This window comes from Lepus europaeus, chromosome 6 (genome assembly GCF_033115175.1).
Source record: "Lepus europaeus isolate LE1 chromosome 6, mLepTim1.pri, whole genome shotgun sequence".
Taxonomy (NCBI): Eukaryota; Metazoa; Chordata; class Mammalia; order Lagomorpha; family Leporidae; genus Lepus; species Lepus europaeus.
This window is the reverse complement of record NC_084832.1, coordinates 39,807,151-39,828,449: the sequence shown is the minus strand read 5'-3', so window position 1 is coordinate 39,828,449 and position 21,299 is coordinate 39,807,151.

Sequence of the window (21,299 nt, the reverse complement as noted above, 5' to 3'; positions counted from 1 at the left end):
ATTTTAGCCTGGCCCAGCCCTGGCCATTGTGGCCATTTAGGGAGTGAACTAGCAGATGAAAGATCTCTCTTTCTCTCCCTCTCTCTCTCTCTCTGTAACTCTGATTTTCAAACAAATAAATATCTTAAAAATAAAATCTCATCAAAGTGTGACAGTATAACTAACATAGAAAGTGTTATCACGTTCTTTAAGAAGTACTTGGAACATACAACTCATGGAATCACAACTCTCCATTCTCCTGCAACTATGGCAGAAACACTGTATTAGTTGATCACAATGCTCTTTATTGCTGAAAGTAGATGTGACCTCAGAATTTGTTCAACATGATGCTCTAGAAGTGACTTGCAATTAGAGTTGGCACTCAACTTGCAACGTATTTGATGTTCTGACTCAACCCATATTTAGCTATTTACAACATTTTTCATAGAATTCTTCCTGGAAGTTTGCCATTGGGAAAACAGATCGAAACTTGCATTTCAGAAGATAACATTTTGGTTTCTTAGGCACGATCCTATTAGTCAGTAAAACCCTTTATCTTATGAAGTAAGGCCCATGTGGTCATATTTGCCTTTTTGATAAGTTTTTAAGAATTATGTTTTAAAGGTATCAGTGACTTTAAAATTGCAAAATGAAATAAGAGAGAGAGAAATAAAAAAACAAACCTGAAAGTATACGTTCCTATTTGCTCCAAACCTCATGCAATATTTACACAACATTTGTAAAACCTTCGCTTCCATCCTTGGTTAAGGCTTTTGACTAAGTATTTCTGCCACATGAATATGTGTAACATTTATCAAAATCAAACACACGCACAAATAGATTTACTCACGAAGCAGACCAGGGTTCCTTAGCTCTCCAAATTAGTGTAGACCTGCTATAGAGGAATCTGTTTGCCCTGCGTATGAAGAAAACATATGCTACCCTGGAGTGTGGTGATAATATCAAGTTTCTATGGTATCGGTTTTTTCCAAGTATTTAAGACTCTTCAGATGTTATCTTTCCAGTTTTCACAGCAGGCTCAGGAGGAGGAAGGACATGTTGTTCTCGCCTGCCAGTGAAATTGAGGTAAGCAGTTACTCACGCTCTTCTTGCATAAGCCTCGGATTGAGCCGGGGAGGTGATACCAGAGTTCTTCTATTCACCAGTCCGTTGTTCCCCTGCGGTGTTTCTTGTAAACCTATTAATCTCGGTTTCTTTTTCCTAGTTAATGACTACATTGCTGATTCCGCTGATCTGCTCTGAGGGAAAAGGGAAGCACAGGACATATTCGCAAATGGGAGATGATACAAAAATAATTTGGATTTGGCGATGGAATATGTTTTTGTACTTGCATTGGAACCTGGGTGTGTCTGGTGTTCTAGAAATTTACAGCATTCCGATCCAACGGAAGAAACTATGCAAGGAGACCCAGGGTGGGGATGGTCACAAGTGCACCTAGTTTGTCTCTCTGGTTTCCCAGCCCACCTCCTGTCTCTCTGCTCTCTGTTGAGGTCAGATGGCACCAGAGCTCACACTGCTGCATGGGAACAGCCGAAGTCAAGTTTCCTTTCTTGTTCTCGGAATCCTATGATGAGACATTCATTTTATTCTTTCCCTGGGAACCAGAGAAACTGGTATCTTGCATTAGGAATTGTTAGTCATTTCTTTTCTTTTTCTTTCTCTCTTTATTTTCTTTTCTTTCTTTTTTTTTTTCCAGTGCAAAGGCACTGATGATATACTAAGGAAATTTAAAGCAAGATTTTCCTGAATATGTAATAGGAAGATTGTAACAAAGACATTGCAAGCTGTGTGGGAACCAGATAAAGACAAATAAATGAAAAGTCTTTTAGAAAGGAAGAGTAATTTTTTCTTTTAAATTTTTTGATGGAAGATAATAAGTTCTTTTACTATATTTAAATGCTTGTTCATTACAAAATCAAATATTGCTTCATATCTACTCAATGCTAGGACTATTAATGACTAAACTGACGATAGGAATTTGCGCATAAACAAACACTGCAAATTGAAAGTCACAGGATGTTAAATAAAAGTTGCAGGCTCCCAACAGACAGGGCTAAAAATCAAAATGGAGTCAATCATGCTAAAATTCCAGCTTGTCAACCTGAAACCCAGCAGTTGAGCTGAGCTTCCCAGAAATCAGGATTACAGAGATAACAGCAAAATTTCCCAAACAGGCCACTTCCTTTGGTATGATAATTAAGCTCCCTCTGCCTTAATCCTTACCGCAAAGGTAACATAAGGTAACCTGATTCTAACAGATCCGTTATTTTTCCATTGTTCTGTCTCCTGCCCCCTCCTTCCAAGGTTGCCCCTTCCTTCCACTGGTTGGTTTTTGCCTCTGTTTTCCTCAGCTCTTTTTTTCTAACCTCTGCCTGACTCACTGGAACATGGAGCCTATCTAGGAGGAAGAAACGTTGCTCAAGTCTAGAATCACAAAGCAGTGAATAGCTTTAAACTGGAATTGTCGGAATTTTGCCCTTTGACAGAGAGCGTGATGGAAGCTTTGTAGCATGCTTTAATTGATCATTGATTTTTACATAAAAAAGTGTAAGCGGTTACTATGTGACAGACATGTTGCTGGTTGTTAACACTTTTTCTCATGATTTCGTTTCTTCATTAACTAGGAATAGCCTGAAATGACATTGGTCAACATTGTTTTTAGCTTTTGTGTTTAAGAAAATTGTAAAGGCACGTAACTCAGTCCAACAGTGGGACAAGCTTTACTTGAAAATCATCGTTCTTTCTGTATCTTCTTCCTCTCTGGCCTCTGTCTGCACATTCCCTTCCTCCAGTCTTTTCCATTTTCCTTTCTTCATGGGCAAATGCTGTCACATCTGTTCCCTGCTTGGGTAGGGTGGTGTTTACCCCCTCTCTAAATAATGTTTATATTCCCATCTCTTCCCTCTCCCATTCCATTCATTCAGGGTTCACACTCTCTATCATTGACACATTTATAAAAATGTTTATTTATCTTCATCTACTTAAAAGACAAAGGGACAGAGGGAGAGGAAGACAAAGAGAGATCTTCCATCCTCTGGCTTACCCCTCAAATGCCTGCGAGAGCTAGGGCTCAGCCAGGTCAATACCAGGAAGCCCAGAACTCCATTTGGGTCTCCCATGTGGATGGCAGGGCCCCAGTCACTTAAGTCATCATCTGCTGCCTCCCAGGATGCATTCGCAGGGAGCGAGATTGGAAGCAGAGCAGCTGGGATTTGAATTGGTCCTCCGTTATGGGATGTGGGCTTTGTAAGCAGCAGCTAAACCCACTGGACCGCAATGTCCACCTCACTTCTGTGTTTTAAATTGAGCTAGGCTATAATTTTGATCATATTAAAATTCAGTCTTTGTATGGTTATTATAGAATAATGTACCATATATTATAATGCTTTACTGTATGTGTATTAGTAGAATGATAGAATCTATTAGTACTTTTCATTTCCTACGTAAGTTTTGTTCCCTTCTGCTGTTCTTCGGGGATTCCCTTGTCCCTGTTTTTTTGTGGATCATAGGCATTATTCGTTTTTGGTTTGTTTCCTCATTTTGATATTGCATATCCTCCAATTGCTTTCTACAAATCCGTGCAAGGCAAGCAAATACTCACACAAACAGCGCTGTGTAATGCACTTTTGGACAATGGTGGGCCGCACATGCCAGTGTTCACATAAGATTGTGAGGCAGCTGAAAAATTCCTATGGCCTTGTGACATAGCACAATGTATTACTCACATGTTTGTGATGATGCTGGTATAAACAAACCCATTGCTCTGCCAGTCGTATGAAAATACAGCAACACAGTTCTGTACAGCACATAGCACTTGATAATGATAATAAAGGACTCTGTTCCCTGTTGGTGTATTAATACCGTGTTTTTTCATCATTATTTTTGTGTGTACTCCTACTTATGAAAGAAAGTGTGCATTAAACAGTGTGCCCTCTTACGCTGGCGGTGACCTCACATATCTTGGGTATGATTCACACAGTAGGGGGCTGGCATTGTGGCACAGCAGGTTAAGCCACTACTTGGGATGCCTGCATACTATATCAGAATGCAGGTTTGGGTCCCAGCTGCTCTACTGCTGATCTGGCTTCCTGCTAATGTGTCTGTGAAGGCAGTAGAAGATGGCACAAGCACTTGGGCTCCTGCCACCCTTGTAGGAGAATATGACAGTGTTCCTGGCTCTTGGCTTTTGCCTGGTCCAATCCTGGATGTTATAGCATCTGGGAATGAACCAGCAGATGGAAGATCTCTTTCTCTGTGGCTGCCTCTCTTTGTCACTCTGCCTTTCACTCACTCACTCACTCATTCAATCTTTGATTCAAACCATAAGGTAAACCCCTAATACACATTTCTGAGGACACATCCCTACTGCCAAGCAACATTTGTCTATATTCTGAGACCTGCAATGTCTGGCTCTGTCTTTATTCTACCCTCATATTTAGCTAATTTTTTTGTGACTGGATTTCCAGGTTAGGAAGCATTTTCCCATGGAATTTAGAATATATTGCTTAATTGTTTGATGCTTTAGCTAAGAAGTCCAATGTCATACTGATCCCAATTCCTTTTTTTAAGATGTACTTATTTAATTGAAAGTCAAGAGTTACAGAAAGAGAGGGGGAGAGAGAGAGAGAGAGAGAGAGAGAGAGAGAGAGAGAGAAAGAATCTCCCATCCCCAAATGACTGCAACAGCCAAGGTTGAGATAGGCTGAAGCCAGGAGCCAGGAGTTTCTTTGGGGTCTCCCACATGGGCTCAGGTACCCAAGGACTTGGGCCACCTCTGCTGCTTTCCCAGGCGCGTTAGCAGTAGTTGAATCATAAGTATAGCAGCCGGGACTTGAACTGGTGCCCATGTGGGACGTCAGCACTGCAGATGGCGGCAGCTTAACCTCCTGTGCCACAGCACCAGCCCCATGATCCCGATTCTTTGTGTGAAGCCCGTTTTTCTCTCTCTGGAAAATTGTAGGACCACATTCTTCCCTTTTGTGATCTCCCAGTGTGGTATCTTGGCGTGCAGCTTTCTTCCCGCATTGCAAGAGGAATTCATTCGGAGGTCCGTTTAATTAGGAAACCTGCCTTTCAGTTCAGGACAGCTCTCTTCAATTATTTTATGGATGGTTTAACTCCAGAAATTCTCCCTGTTCTTTTATTGTTTGGAAGATGAACTTGCTGAAATAATCCTCTCATTTGGATCTAGTCTGTCAATTTTCCACTGCTGTCTTTTGGCCGGTCTGGGCTATCACCTTAAGGTGATCTTCTCGTCTTCTCTTGAGTTTTTCATTTCTGCTATTTTCGTTTGTAAGTTTCAAAGTCTCTATTTTTTTAAGTCTCCGAATTTTGTTCTGTTTTGGTTGCTAACTTACTTCTGAGAACATTGATGATACTTTTTGGTAAGGTTTCTTTTCATTGTGTTCTGTTTCCTTTGTGCTGTTTCCATGCTGCCCCCATCCCCAAACCCTCGTGTTTTGTGTTAGATGCCTTCTGAGATATCCAGTGATCCTTGGTTCAAACCTAAGAGTGGACCCTTAAAAGCAGTTTGGAATCTCGGTTGGCACAGAAGTAGGCTATGCATATTCACAGTTGCCTTACATAGGTTAGAACCTAGACGCAGAGGTAGCAAATTGTGATAGGCAATTCTATTCAGTTTTTAAAATACAAGCACATAATATACTCTGGTTAGCTCAGAGAGCAAAGATGAAGGGCTGAACACACTTGGGAGAGGGGGTCTTAGCAGGCCTTCAGTTTGTATATATATAGTTTTACCTCTATGTCCCCAGGGGACTGGTTATAGGACCCCTGCAGATAGCAAAATCTGAAGATGCTCAAGTCCCTTCTAGAAAATGACATCGTGTTTGTGTAAAACCCGAGAACGTTCTCCTAGCCTTTAAATCAAGCCTCTCTTACTTATAATACCTAGCAGTAGAAATGCTGTGTAAATAATTGCTGTGCTGTCTTGTTTGGGGAATAATAACAAGAAAAAACATCTGTACGTGTTTGGTACAGATATTTTACAAAAGTGTTTTGATCCATGGGGTTGCTTGCATCTGCAGATGCAGAACTGTGTCTTCAGGCCTCCTCGCTCTTGTGTGCTTTTTGTTGCCATTGTTGTTTTATCCTTTAAAATTGCTTATTTATTTGAGAAACAGAGAGAGAAATTCTGCTGATTCATTCCCCAAATGACAAGAGTGACCAAGGCTGGACCAGGCCCAAGCCAGAAGCCAGGCACTCAATCCAAGTCTCACACGTGGTTGGCAGGACCCCAGCAGCTTGAACTGTTGCTGCGGCCTCCCAGGGCCTCCATCAGTAGGGAGTGGAGTCAGGAGCTGGAACCAGGAATCAAAGTGCTCCAATATGGGATATAGGCTTCTGAACTGCTGGGCTAAATGCCTGCTCCTGTGTCTTCAATTCTTTTGTCTAGGCTGGGTTAGTTTCTCCCAGAGAAAGTATTTCTGATCTCTTTTCTGAGGAGTGTAATTCTGGCTATCAGCCCTTTGAGCGTTGAATGGGAGAGAGCTGGGTGTCAATGTTCACATTACACACTTCCTCTTCATTCCTGCATTCCCAGAATGGTCCCATTGCCCTGGACTTAGCTTGGGGTCTTGTGGTCTGGAGATCCTCTCTTTATTCTTGCTAGAGTGGAAGCCTCTAGTGTTCTCCTGGGATAAGGTAGGAAAACAGGAATTTTAATTGCTTCTTAATCACACTTTTAATCAATCCTGTGGGGTTTAGCCCTGCTTTCACACCCAATTTAAGAGTCATTTGATGCTGCCAGTTCCCAAGGTTTTTGGAAACTCTATGGTATAATCTGATTAGTTTTTGGCTTTCCCCACTGTTTGCTTTCTGAGATCTGCTAAGGCATTTATTGCTAATCTTTCTGCTCTTTGGTTTCTAAAATTTGGTAGCTCTGATCACGTCTCCAATTTTGTTGTTCTGTTGGGTTTATGCCTAAACAAATCCCCTTACTGTCATTCTGGTGGAGTTTGTGAGGTACTGGAGTCTTCCCTGTATCTCTAAATTGATATGTAAGATTGTTAGAAGCTGCTATTAGATACCCACTGACATCATGTGGTTCTTCCCTAGGCATTCTATAATGACAATTTTACTAAGAAAGTTTCAAAGGAATATATGCTTACCCAATAACAGAGGTGAGGGAAAGAAGATGATGAGGTACTGATTAAATAAAAGAATAAATGTACCTCCACACTGGGGTAGACAAGAATGTGTTAGACTTTTTTTTTTAAGATTTATTTATTTATTTGAAAGTCAGAGTTACACAGAGAGAGAGAAGGAGAGGCGGGGGGGGGGGGTGTCTTCCATCTGCTGGTTCACTCTCCAAATGGCTGCAAAAGGGCCAGAGCTGTGCTGATCCGAAGCCAGGAGCCAGGAGCTTCTTCCTGGTCTCCCACATGGGTACAGGGACCCAAGGACTTGGGCCATCTTCCACTGCTTTCCCAGGCCATAGCAGAGAGCTAAATTGGAAGTGGAGTAGCCAGGACTCGACCTGGTACCCATATGGGATGCGGGCACTGCAGGCATGGTGCCGGCCCCTAGATTCTTTAAAATTGCTGTGAGACGTGTACATTGGGTATGGAGAAAGAGAAAGTGAGATATAGCTTTGTGTGTGTTTGTGTTAATTTTTTAAACAAATATTTATTTTATTTACTTACTTTGAAAGCATAGCAACAGAGAGAGAGACAGACAGACAGAGAGAGAGAGAGAGAGAGAGAGAATCTTCCATCCTCTGGTTTACTCTCCAAGCGCCTCAAAAGTCAGGTCTGAGTCTGGCCGAAGCCAGGATCCAGGAACTCCGTCCTGGTCTCTTGTGTGGGTGGCAGGGGCTGAAGTACCTGAAGCATCATTTGCTGCCTTCCCAGATCATTTGCAGGAAGCTGACTCAGAAGTAGAGTAGCAACTTAATTTGCTGCACCACAACACTGGCCAGTAGCTTCTGTATTTCAAGCAAGGTTTTTGTGGAGAAAAGGGGGTGTTTTTGAAATAAAAAAAGGAAAATTTCACCAAGGAGGAAGTCTTTGTTTCTCAGGGGATGTTACTGTAAGTAGTCCTTTGCCCAGCACTATTTTCTGTGGACAAGGTAGACGACAAGGTGGAAGCATCAAAAAGGAGTAGAAATACTACAGTAATACAAGACTCAGGCGGATCTAGAACATTACTGAAAAAGAGATAATTAACATTCAGTGCACCAATGGGCTGGGGCTGAGAAGATAGGGCGTGCCGTCTGTGGTTCAGCAAGTCCCCTCCACTCGCCCTGTCCCCTAATCATCTTGTCTCCCCCATTTGTCTCCCTGCCTGGCCGACGTGGGTGCTCGAGTGCGCAGTCTGGCTGCCGAGGACAGGAACACTTCCTTGAGGGCCAGCCGCCAAAGACAAAGAGAACACTGGGAAGCAGCCGCGAAGCAGCAGAAGAAGGGGTCTCAGTTGTCTCAGCTGCCACGGCACAGCTCTCTCAGAGGAATCGCCCAGTGGACCATATCAAGCAGCGTTTTTGGGAATTTGGGGTCAGAGTAAGATGCTGTGGCCTGAAAGCAATTTTTCGCTCTCAGATCGTGAGACCAAGGATGATGAGAACAATCGCCACCACCACCACCGCAGCAGCAAAAATCATTATTTGTCATCTTCCGGTGCCATGAGCTGCCATACACATGATATCAAGGAATCTCCGCAAAACTATGTAAAGTAAATGTTCCTGCTTCCCAGTTGTAGACTTGAATCTGAGAGTAAAATAATTTAACTGAAGACGCATGATAATTAGTGAAAAAGAATTTGATCTTTCATCTGTCTGATCCCAAAGCCTAATGATGATCACAAAGATCATGGATTGTGTCTCCTCACTTTTGCCCTGAATTACCGCCTCATGGTTGCAGTAATAGAAGCCCTCTTTAGCTTACAAAGGAAAAGGAGGGGCCAGCACTGTGGCAGAGAAGGCTAAGCCTCCAGCTGCAGTGCTGGCATCCCATATGTGCCAGTTCGAGTCCCAGCTGCTCCACTTCTGATCTAGCTCCCTGCTAATGGCCTGGGGAAGCAGTGGAAGATGGCCCCTGCACCCACGTGGAGACCCAGAAAAGCTCCTGGCTCCTGGTTTTGGTCTGGCCCTGGCTGTTGTGACCACTTGGGGAGCGAACCAGCAGATGGAATATTTCTCTCTCTCTCTTTCTCTTTCTCCTCTTTCTCTGTAACTCTGCCTTTCAAATAAATACTCTTAACAAAAAAGGAGAAAGAAACTATACTGACGAAAAACAAAACCCTCCAAAAAACAGGTAGCCAAAATGAGAGGGCGAGGATCTCACTGGCCCCAGCAAGGATTAGGACTGGAGAGCGGAAGGCTGTTAGGGCTCTCTACTGTCTGTCTTGTCTCTGCCTCCCTCTGGGGCCAGCTCTGTTCTCTTCCATGGCAGGTTGGCTTTCTGCATGGTGGAAGGAGTGCAGGAGAGGGTGATGTGTCTCCAGGGAGCCCTTGACTTAATGACCTGAGAAACAACAGTCTCCTCTTGGCAGCCCCAGCACAGAAATTTGGGAGGAGACTCAGTAGTTGTTTGGCTCATGTATCCATCCCTGCACGGATGGCTGTGTCCAGGAAGACATGAGAGTCCATAATGAGGCCCGTAAGTCTCTGTTACAAAGTTGGTAGAATGCCTGTTAACATATGGAGAAGGGGTGAAGGAATGCCAGATAGATAAAAGTAATAACTACTATGTCTCCAGTCATCTTGGTTTTTAAATGTAAGATTCATTTTACAGTAAACTTGTTATTTTTCTCAGGGAAAAAAAATCCCCTGCAAGACAAAAAATATCTAATATTCACAAGATAATCTGAACATTCGTGTTCAAAGTTCTTGGAGATCACCTCCCTGCCACCCTCACGTACCATCTTGGATCCTCTCAGTAGCTGATTTGGTGGGTTTTACCAGGTCACAAAGCCCAGAAACACCAGCTACATAACTCGAACCTTAACAGAGAATAGTCTTGACTTGCGTGTTTCCCAGTAAGCCAAGTTTTACACACAGAGAAAGGATGATAGATTCAGAGAATCTCAGAGAATCATCTGAGGGAGTTGCATCTTTTCAAAGTCTGGGAGAAAGTTCTCAGCGGCTACAGGGCTCATTGTGTTGTTGAAAAGATGAGATGAAGCGTGTGAGTGCACACAAAATTCCGGGGAAGTTTGAACTATGAAACCAACTTAAAAATAGAAGAAATGAAAGTGTGCTCAATTGGCAAGTGCTAAATGCCTTCCACTTCCCTTCTTTATTCTGTGAGATGAGGATCCACAACGAGGAAAGAAAATGAAGAAGCTACATTTTGTTTGCCTGTGTGATTGTATTCATCAGCTTTGTGTCACTATCACAAAATACCCGAGATAAGCTACTTATGGAGGAGGAAGGTTTATTTTGGCTCACGGTTTTGGATGTGCACAGTCCCAGACTGAGCAAGCTCCACTGTTGGTTCTTGGAGGCTGGCAACAGCAGTGTGTGTGTGGAAGAGGGGATCACACAGTGGACCAAGAGGCAAAGAGGGAGCAAACTCCTAGTCTGTGTATGTGATTCTCCTTATACTGCCACCATGATCTGATCATGGGGTGCTACCTTAACCACCTAATCCAATTTAATCACTTCCCAAAGTTACTGCCTTCAGACAGCCTCATTGGAGTAAGGTTCGCCTTTAATCCACTAGCTGTTAACATTGGTCCACCAACCATTTATAGAACACTCTGGGGACCAAGTCTAACACATGGGCCTTCAGGGGACACCCAAACTAATGTCCAAGCCATAGCTCTACTGTCAGATTCACATTTTTTTTAAACATAAATCTGGCTATGGTTTTGAGAATGTATTGGGAAGCAATGGGATGAGTGACAGGGAGACTATTTACGAGTCTTGGGATAATCTAGAAAAAAGCTAAGGGTGACCTTGACTAGGGAAATAGCCAACAGTTGGAGAGAAATGGGTGGCTTTGAGAATAAACACAGGATATTAGCACTTTGTGATTGATTAGAAATGGGGTGGAGGGAAGAGTGAAGAATTGGCACCATCCCCCAACTAGGTTTTTAGTTTGGGTATCTGGATGTACAAAGATACCATTTGTTGAGATAAGAAATCAGAAAGAAGAATGTGTTTGGGTGGGAGGAGATTCTGAGCAAATTGAGATTGGAAGTTTATAGTTATGTTTGCATATACACTCAAAAACTGGAAAGAAAGGGAGAAGGAAGGAGGGTGAAAGGGAAAGGGGGGAGGGAGTGAGGAAGGGGATATCATTATGTTCTTAGAATTGTAGCCACAAACCACACTGAATCTGCTGAAAACTAATTACAAATCAAAATAAAAAAGCATAACAACTGTCTCAAATCCTGTTGATTTTCTTCCTGATTTTTTCCTATCAGTTCTTTCTTTTCTATTTTTTCTTCTATCACTACAGTTCTATTAAAAGATAAATTTATGCATATTTAAATTTCAACGAGTTTATTTGAACATCAGCGATTCATGAATTGGCCATCACTAGACAGCCTGCAAGTGGCTCAGTGTTCCCCCAGCTTGGGTGGGGGTAGGGGTGGGGGTGGAGAAGAGAACTGATAAGGTGTTCTCAGAGGGAAGACAAAGAAAATATATTTTTTTCTTGGTTGGTCAAAGTGGAAAGTCCCTAGTTAGAAGTTAGCTGGCAGTTTCTGATTGGTTAAATGTAAGTTTCCTTTTATTGATTACATTGAATTGGGGTTTACGTTGTTTACGTAAGAGTTCAAGGATCTGAGACTATCTCAGCCTAATAATCTCTTCATAACAATTCCAGTTCCCATTGTCTCACATTTGGAGAGATGAAACACTGACTGTGCTGCTCTTCTAATATTCATTCTTTTTTTCCTTTTTTTTAAGATTTATTTTATTTACTTGAAAGACAGAATTACAGAGAGATGTAGAGACAGAGAGAGGTCTTCCATCCGCTGGTTCACTCTGCAGATGACCACAACAGCCAGAACTGCGCCGATCTGGAGCCAGGAGCCAGGAGCTTCCTCCAGGTCTCCCACGTAGGTGCAGGGGCCCAAGGACTTGAGCCATCCTCTACTGCTTTCTACTGCTTTCCCAGGCCAGAGCAGAGAGCTGAATCAGAAGTGGAGCTGCCAGGACTCAAACCAGTGGCTTTAACCTGCTGTGCCACAATGCCAGCCCCCTAGTATTCATTCTACACAGAGCTACAGTATTCATCTACCCCAAATTGGCTTTGCTGGGTCATCCCCTTCCATTTTGTGACATTCCCATGCTTCCCCATTGCTCACTTTCAATACTGCTTCCAACTGGCTCCTAATTACTTCAGCTTTATCTCAGTTTGGTCATATTAGAACTTCAGGGGCCAGTGCTGTGGTACACAGGGTTGAATCTCCATCTGCATTGTCAGCATCCCATATGGACGTGGTAAGATCCGGGTTTTGGCACCAATGTATGGTTGCCACAAAACACACCAAACACCAGAGTAAGGGAAAAGGTTTATTGGGGAGAACCCAGCAGGCTGGAGGGAAGGGACGAGGAAGGAAAAAGAGAGTAAGAGAGAGAGAGAGGGGAGAGGAGAGAGGAGCACAGAGAGAAGAGAGAGCGAGCGAGGGGAAGGAGAGAGGGGAGCAAGAGAGGAGAGGAGACGAGAGAGAGGGAGAGAGAGAAAGAGAGCCACGTGTTCAGGAATAGGTCCTTTTAAAACTTTGCCAGAGGGTGGGCAGGGAAGTGGGAGCAGCGAATCCCATTAGGATGGGGGTGGAGCTTGACACGGGTGGTTGGGCCATGTGGCCACCTGGCTTCTAGCAATGGCGGCGGGGGCTAGAGCCTAGGATGGCTAGGATTCGCCATTTTCCTAACAGACATGGGTTCGAGTCCTGCCTGTTCCACTTCGGATCTAGCACCTTGCTAATGTGTCTGGGAAAGCAGCAGAAGATGGCCCAAATGCTTGGGCCACTGTACATACATAGGCAACCCAGAAGAAAATCCTAGCTCCTGACTTTGGATTGGCCCAGCTCTGGTTGTTGCAACCATTTTGGGAGTGAACCAGCAGATCTCACTCTCTCTAATTCTGCCTTTCAAATAAACAATAAAATAAATCTTAAAAAAAAAAAAAGAACTTCAAATACAATACACTCCTTCTGTCCATGCCACTGTCCTCATGTTTTTGTGTTTGCTTCTCTTTTCTACTCATCAGATCCTTAAAACTCAGCCCCAAAGGGCCAGGTCTTCCTTCTCACCACTCTCTCTCAATCCCAGTCCCTCCTTTGAAAGTCCCAGTTGCTGGCTGTGCCTCTCATTAGCATTTATTCCCATGTCGCATTGTTTTGCAATTCCCTATTCATTTAATTTCTCTATACCAGATTGAGAACAATGATTAGGTATCACATTACTCTCATATTCTCCAGACTACCTAGCGTAATCCTGTGTACAATGTAGGCACTCAGTAAGTATTTGTTGACTTGAAATACGTACTAAAGTACATTTTTTTCTTACCCACTACTCTTATCTCTGCCTGAACAAATGAGGTCGATACGCAAAAGTAGTTAAGATAAAGCACGTAAAGTGGAAGAACAAACAGGCGACAGAGGAGATTTTAATGAAACTATGATATTAAAAATAATAATTATCTACTAAATCTATTTTTTAACTTTAAAGAAGTCAAAGTCTTCCTTTTAACCTCAAAGCATGTGTGTATATATTTAAGTATGAAAAGTCACATGAATCCTAACAGGTAGAATTATTATTTTTAAAATATTTGGTGATAAACTCTTTTTAAGCTAATAATTCTTTTGATTTTTAAATGATTTCATAGCAAAGCTCATTAAATTTTTAGTATAGATAACCTATTTTGACTCCAAATTGATATTGGAAAGAAAATCTCATTACTTTAAAAAAAATCAATGATAAATAAAATACTTATATCAAGTTTATTGGCATAAATAGCAATAGATTTAGTTATAAATCCAAGGCTTCAATAAAATAAGCTTGGAGTTAGAAATTATGAAGACATGCACTAATTAAAAAAATAAAAAGGAAAAGGCATTGAATCTGTGATTCAATGTGAACATTTTCCATGTAATAGCTCTCTGTTTTTATTACAAAATTAGACAAGTCAACATAAAGTATGTTTAAGTCAACAGAAACTGTTCTAGGTAAGTGAATTTAATCTTCAAGGTCACTGACACACAATATAATCTTGTTTCTCTCAAGATTTTATTCTGCAAGTAACTAAGTGACTCACAAGCTCAGAAAATATTTTCTGGTACAGGTAAGTCTGTGCTTAGCATGAAATAGTCTAAATATTTCTTCTCCTCTTCATACAAGTATTTCAAAAATAAGAGCTCCTTCCTGGAAGGTGTAACTGGATTTTTGTTAGGAATGTCTACAAATGATTGTCCTTTTGTGGAATGTATTTCAGGACAAGCTAGAATATACTTTTTTCCCCTTTCTCCATCCATCAAACTTACTTTATGATTTAGTTCAAATGTCACCTCTTAAATCACCCATCACATTTTTTCTAGGAGGAGAACACTGATTTTATTTTTTAAGTTTCGTTTATTTTATTTGAAAGGCAGAGGTATAGAGACAGAGAGAGAGGTCTTCCATCCACTGGTTCACTCTGCAAATGGCCGCAATGGTCAGAGCTGGGCTGATCTGAAGCCAGGAGTCAGGAGCTTCTTCCTGATCTCCCATGTGGGTGCAGAGGCCCAAACATTTGGGCCATCCTCTGCTGCTTTTCCAGGCACATTAGAAGGAAGCTGGATCAGAAGTAGAGTAGCTGGGACTCAAACCGGAGGCCATATGGGATTCTGGCACTGCAGGAGGCCATCCTACCAGCTATGCCACAATGCTGGCCCCATAACACTGCTCTTAATGTTTATTTCAACTTACCAATTTTCACGGTTGGTGTGTATGTTTGGTTGCACCCAAAAAAGTTATAAGTGCCTCATGGGAACTACAAATTATTCAAGTCTGCATCTCTTTTTGTACCTTAACATTGTACTTTGCATGTGGTAAGTAATTAGTAAGTGAATATATTTTACTTTTAAATATTTAAAAAGCTTTGTAAGAATAATGCATGGGGCTGGTGTTGTGGCATAGCCGGTAAAGCCGCCACCTTCAGTGTCAGCATCCCATATGTGTGGAGTCCTGGCTGCTCCACTTCTGATCCAGCTCTCTGATTTGGCTTGTGAAAGCAGTGGAAGATGGAAGATGGTCCAAATCCTAGGGCCCCTGCACCCACGTGGGAAGATCCAGAAGAAGTTCCTAGCTCCTGGCTTCAGATCAGATCAGTGCAGATCCGGCCCTTAACGGTCATCTGGGAGTGAACCAGCAGATGGAAGACATCTCTCTCTCTCTCTCTCTCTCTCTCTCTTTCTCTTTCTTTCTCTCTCTATTTCTGCCTCTGCCTCTCTGTAGCTGTGCCTTTCAAACAAGTACATAAATCTAAAAAAAAAGCATAATCATTGTTAAAAAATAAATGTTAGAGAAAAGATAGTTATAAGGACAAAAACAATAGCCCCTCCCCTCACTTTGTCTACCACTAATCTTGTTTACTCAAGGGAATCACCTTGAGTTTGTAACCATTTTTGTTTTACCTTCTTTTGTTTTAAGTTATACCTTTTTTTGTTTTCACTTCATGATGTACATAGTTATCTACTTATTTTTTCTTTCAGACATTTCCTATTGGGGAGATGCCTGTTATGAGACATGAGACTCTTTGACCTTACTTCTATATCTACCTTTATCTCATGCTAGAGTTGCTCTTATTTTTCCAAGATTGCATCCAGTTCCTAGGGCCAAGGGAATATTCTAGGAGCCTTTTGTCTTCTCCCTGCAATTTGGATAGCTTTCTCTCCAAGCCTGTTCCTCTGCTGGCATGTGTGTGTTCTCTTCTTTATTCTTAGCTGAACCGACTATTTCTAAATCTTGTATCTTCTTCTTTTTGTTTTTGTCACCTACATTTTGTGGGAGTATATGGTTCGGAAACTTCCTAATAAAGGGCCTTTTGGGCAGAAAATGTCCCTAGTCCTCCTTGTGTTATATTTGATTTGTGATTTGGTTGGGTAAAGGATTCTGTATTGCAAGTCATTTTCCCTCAGAGCATTGGCATTTTCCTGAGACATTGTCAATCTCCTGTCTTTACTTCAAATAAGGAAATATTTGTTAAGTGCCTACCCAGCTGTTCCATTAAGTGTCCACAAAGTGGAGATAAATGGATTCTTTACATACATGTGCTACCCATACAGTACTTTGCAAGAACCTATACTATGGAAACTTGAATCACTGGGAAGCTACCAATACAGCAATATATATAAAACCTTCATATCCAAAAGCTTCTTTTTTTTTTTTAAGGTTTATTTTATTTATTTGAAAGACAGAGTTACAGAGAGAGGCAGAGACAGAGAGAGGTTTTTCCATCCGCTGGTTCACTTCCTAGATGGCCACAACGGCTGGATCTGTGCCGATCCGAAGCCAGGAGCCAGGTGCTTCTTCCGGGTCTCCCACATGGGTGCAGGGGCCCAAGGACTTGGGCCATCTTCCACTGCTTTCCCAGGTCATAACAGGGAGCTGGATCAGAAGAGGAGCAGCCGGGACTAGAACCGGTGCCCATATGGGATGCCGGTGCTTCAGGCCAGGGCTTTAACCCACTGCGCCACAACACCAGCCCCCCAAAAGCTTCTGACCGTGATTTAGATTTGACCTTCACATCTAAAAGACAGGAATGAAAAACTTTTGGGCACTTTTTTACTTGCATGAAGTTTGATATTAATCCACACTCTGAATGAAGGCGAGTCACTGTCCCTTTTCTCTTTCTCTCTGAAGCAGAATCTGCCATCTCTACAAGCTGTTTACTATGAACTCATGGACCAATGAGAAGTACTAAGTGAAACAAGCTGCCTGGGTTCAAACAAGTCGTGATGAGCAATGTCAGGGTGGACTCCATTTCTATGACGTCTGTCGGGCACTGCTCTCATCTGCTGGCCTGTCCTCTCCTTGCAGCAATGATTTCCAGTCAAGTGATAATTCATCCTGTTTGCCATGAAGGGAAGGAGCTGCAACCCCCGAGGAAGCTTCCATTTGAGCAGGTTGGGCCAGGTTATTTAGTGGCTGGATGCCCAATGATTGCACAATGCACCACTTGGTGGGGTGTGCTTACTAGGAATTTTGTCGTGGATGGCTAAATGGGTCTGTCAAATGCCAGGCGAGCTTAATTTCTTCAGACAGACAACATATTTCTCTGTGTGGTCTTGGAAGAGCCCTCATTATTCATCTTGACTTTTGTCATTGGTAATCAGGACTACTTAATAATAGCTTGATCATATATAGCCACTGTGGCCTGATTAAACAAGGAAATTCAGAAAATGAATGCTCCATATGGCCTCATTTGTCAACACCACCATATTCATGGGTGGGACACACACACATGCCTGTACACATGGAATTTCTGGTGTGAGACTTCGTTCCTTTGCCAGCCTTGCCATCTATCATTGCATTCCAGATCCTATGTGATTTAAATTGATAATGAGTTACAGGCTTAAGATTATATGCTATGGAATGACTCATTATGCATAGACATATTTCTATCACCCAAGTGGGCTTCTTTTAATTAGAGGACTGAGAAGCTCTAAGAATGTGGATTTGTTAAATTGTGGGAGAATAATCCTTTCCTTGGTGAGCTCCGAGTTGAGTTGCACATGGTGTTGGTTATGGCTTTCTCTAATGAAACTCATTTCCTTTTTTAAAGTTTTAGTTGGTGTTGGTTTGGTGTTGCTGGCATTTAAAACTTAAACAATCCCAAGTTTGAAGCTACACTAACTTCTCAGGAGGACCCGCTAAAGCCAAGATTTCCGCATATACCCTTCCATGCAGAGGTTTTGGACAGAAATAAAACTTGAATGTGGTATCTCAGACCTCAAGAGTGTCCTAGGGCTGGCTTTCTTGGCTATCCTACTTTCCTGACTTTTTCTCTCCTTTCTCCCTCAGTCCTTTTAATAGTTTCCTTTTTCTTCAAACTGCTACCACGGTGGCTTTTTAAAATGTATTTAAGCCTCAAGAAATAAAGGCGCTTTGTACTTCTTAGAGCTAATGTCCCATCTGTGAATTGAGACCAGTTCATCTCTGCTTTCAAACTGTGAGGTTTTTTTTTTTTTTTTTCTTTATGGGATAGATAATTCTGTGTGGAAAAAAGGGTCCCACTGCCCAATGGGTTCTTAGACATCACACAGCAGGATGTCTAAGAGCCACTGCAGCTCAGGAATCCTGGGGCTGTGCAGAATGAAATGATTGAGCCTGAGAGCTGGTTAGGAAAAAGATAGCAAGAGTCTTAAATTATTATTTGTTCAGGAAGAGGCTTAAGGACTCAGGGACAGATTCAACCCCTTAATTCCACACGTACACTTTTCACTGCAGCTAACATCTCACATGGTTATCTTGACTGAAGTCTTTGGAGAACACACAGAATGTGTTGATAGGTCTTATTATATCACACTGTAACTTGGGTGCTTGGCAGGCAAGCATACTTCTTTCGTTCAAAAAAAATTAATATTTGCTTGATTTTCTGATAAAAACGAATACTACAAAAGAATATTGCAAAACCTTGAAGTGTTTGGCAGGCATTCCCATGTGGGTGGAAAAATGTTGTTCTGGAGCCAAACTAGAATTGCTCATAAAATATAGCATAAAAAAATCCATTTAAAAAGGAGCCTTGATCCTGAAAAAAAAAATACATATGTAAATGTATAAAATAACAAAGCTTATGGACCTTACCAGCATGTATTATATAAACACAATGATGTAACCAGGATGTTATGAAAATGGTAGATCTATGATATTAGAGATAAATGAAGTCTCTTTATTATGGTGAGTTTTACCTTTATCAGATTCTCACTGTGTTTGGATCTCTGTCTCTGTGCTGTGGATTTGTTTGTGTCTTGCGTCTACCCACATTCTACCTCTCTCTTTGTTACATAGCCTAGCATGAACAGCTGGGATGTCTTGCCTCTCAGAAAGGAAGGCTGTTTAAAGCTGGAAGATGTGTTAAGGTTGTTTTTATTCTTATTTGGCCTATAAACATTTAAGCACTTGGATATCCCAAGTTCAGAGCCAAAATTTCTCCCCTTATGCATGCTTTCTCTGAACTTCTACTCATATCTGATTTCCATATGTTTTCCTTTTACCCAGTCATCACCCCTTACTTGTAAACGCTTCAGCACAGCCGTGGTCCCTCCTTATGCTTCATAATAAATACACAGGATAAGGGAGGATGAAGAGGGTTGTAAAGTGCTAGTTGATTGGGCGAAAGAGTCAGTATTTTCAATTAAATGATTTATTTATTTTAAGATTTATTTATTTGAAAAGGAGAATTACAGAGAGAAGGAGAGACATAGAGAGATAGAGATCGAGATCTTCCATCTGCTGGTTCATACTGCAATGACCCACAACAACAAGGTTTGGGCCAGGCCAAACTCAGGAACTATATTGTGAAGTTCTTTTGTGGAAGGCAGGGGACCAGTGCTTGTGCTTCTGCCTTCTGTTGCCTTCCCAGGGACTTTAGTCTTGATGCAGAGAGAATGTAGTGGGTTCCTAATGAAAGTGACAAATCTGCCAGTAGGAGATAGAGTGGAATGAAGTAGGGAGATACTGGAAGCTACTGGATTTTCTGGAAGCCCATTTTGTAGAAAAATAATTTACTGGGGGCCAGTGTTGTGGCACAGCAGTTTAAGCAGATGCCTGTGATGCTAGCATCCCATGGGAGTGTTGGTTCAAGTCCTGGCTGCCCCACTTCCAATCCAGCTCCCTGCTATCGCCCCTGGGAAAGCAGCAGAAGATGGCCCAGGTGCATGGGCCATCCTGTGGGAGACCCAGATGGAGTTTTTGGCTCCTGGATTCAACCTGGATCTGTCCCAGCCACTGTGGCCATCTAGGAACTGAAATAGCAAATGGAAGATTCTCTCTCTCTCTCTTTCTCTGTCCTTCAAACAAATAAATGAATAAACTTTAAAAAATAATTTATTGCCATGAAATTAATATAGCATGAAATTAATTGGTTTAAAATAAACAACTCAGTAGCATTTAGTACATTCACTCTGTCTCGTTCTCAAACATTTCCATCATCCCAGCGTAAAAGCCCATGCCTACTAAATGTGGTTTCTTGCTATTCTGCCCTCTCTCCAGCCTTGGACAACTGCTGATCTGCATTCTCTTTCTGCATTTATTGATTTTGGATATTTCAGATCAATGAGATCATGTAATTTCTGTGTTTGACTTTTTAAAAAAATATTTATTTATTTGAAAGACAGTATTATAAGGAGGAAAGCGGGGCAGGGAGAGAGAGAGAGTGAAAGAGAGAGAGAGTTTCCATTCACTGGTTCACTCCCCAAGTAGCCTCAGTGGTTGGGGCTGGGCTAGGCTAAAGCCGGGAACTTCATAGATGGCAAGGGCTCGAGCACTTAGTCTTTCCCAGGTGCATTAGTGGGAGCTGGATCAGAAGTGCAGCAACTGGCAAATGAACTGGTGCCCATATGGGATGCTTCTCTTCTCTTTTCTTTTTTTAAAATATTCTGATTTTTAAAAAGATTTATTAATTTATTTGAAAGGCAGAGTTACAGAGAGGCAGAGGCAGAGAGAGAGAGAAAGAGAGAGAGAGGGAGGGAGTTCTTCCACCCGTTGGTTCACTCCCCAAATGGCTGCAGCAGCTGGAGCTAGGCCGATCCAAAGCCGGGAGCCAAGATTTTCTTCTGGGTCTCCCATGTGTCTTCAGGGACTCAAGCAATTGGGCCATCTTCTATTGCTTTCTCAGGCCATATCAGAGAAGCTGGGTCTTGAACCGGTGCTCATATGGGATGCCGGCACTGCAGGCGGCGGCTTTACCTGTTGTGCTACAGTGCCAGCTCCTGTGTCTGGCTTCTTTCACTTGGCACAATATTCTTTTTTTTTTTTTTTAAATTTTTTTAAAAAACTCACTTTTGAGAGGCTGGATTATAGGCAGAGAGAGGGAGAGACAGAGAGAGGCCTTCCATCTGCTGGTTCACTACTCAAATGGCCACAATGGCTGTGGCTGGGCCGAGTCCAAGTCAAGATCCAGGAGCTTCATCTGGGTCTCCCACATGGGTGGCAGGGGCCGGAGCACTTGGGCCATCTTCTGCTGCTTTCCCAGGTGCATTAACAGGAAGCTGGATCAGAAGTGGAGCAACCAGGATCTAAGCTGGCACCCATATGGGGTGCTGGCACCAAAGGCAGTGCCACTATGCCACAACAAATGTCATTATTATTTTTTTAAAGACTTATTTATTTGGAAGACACACACACA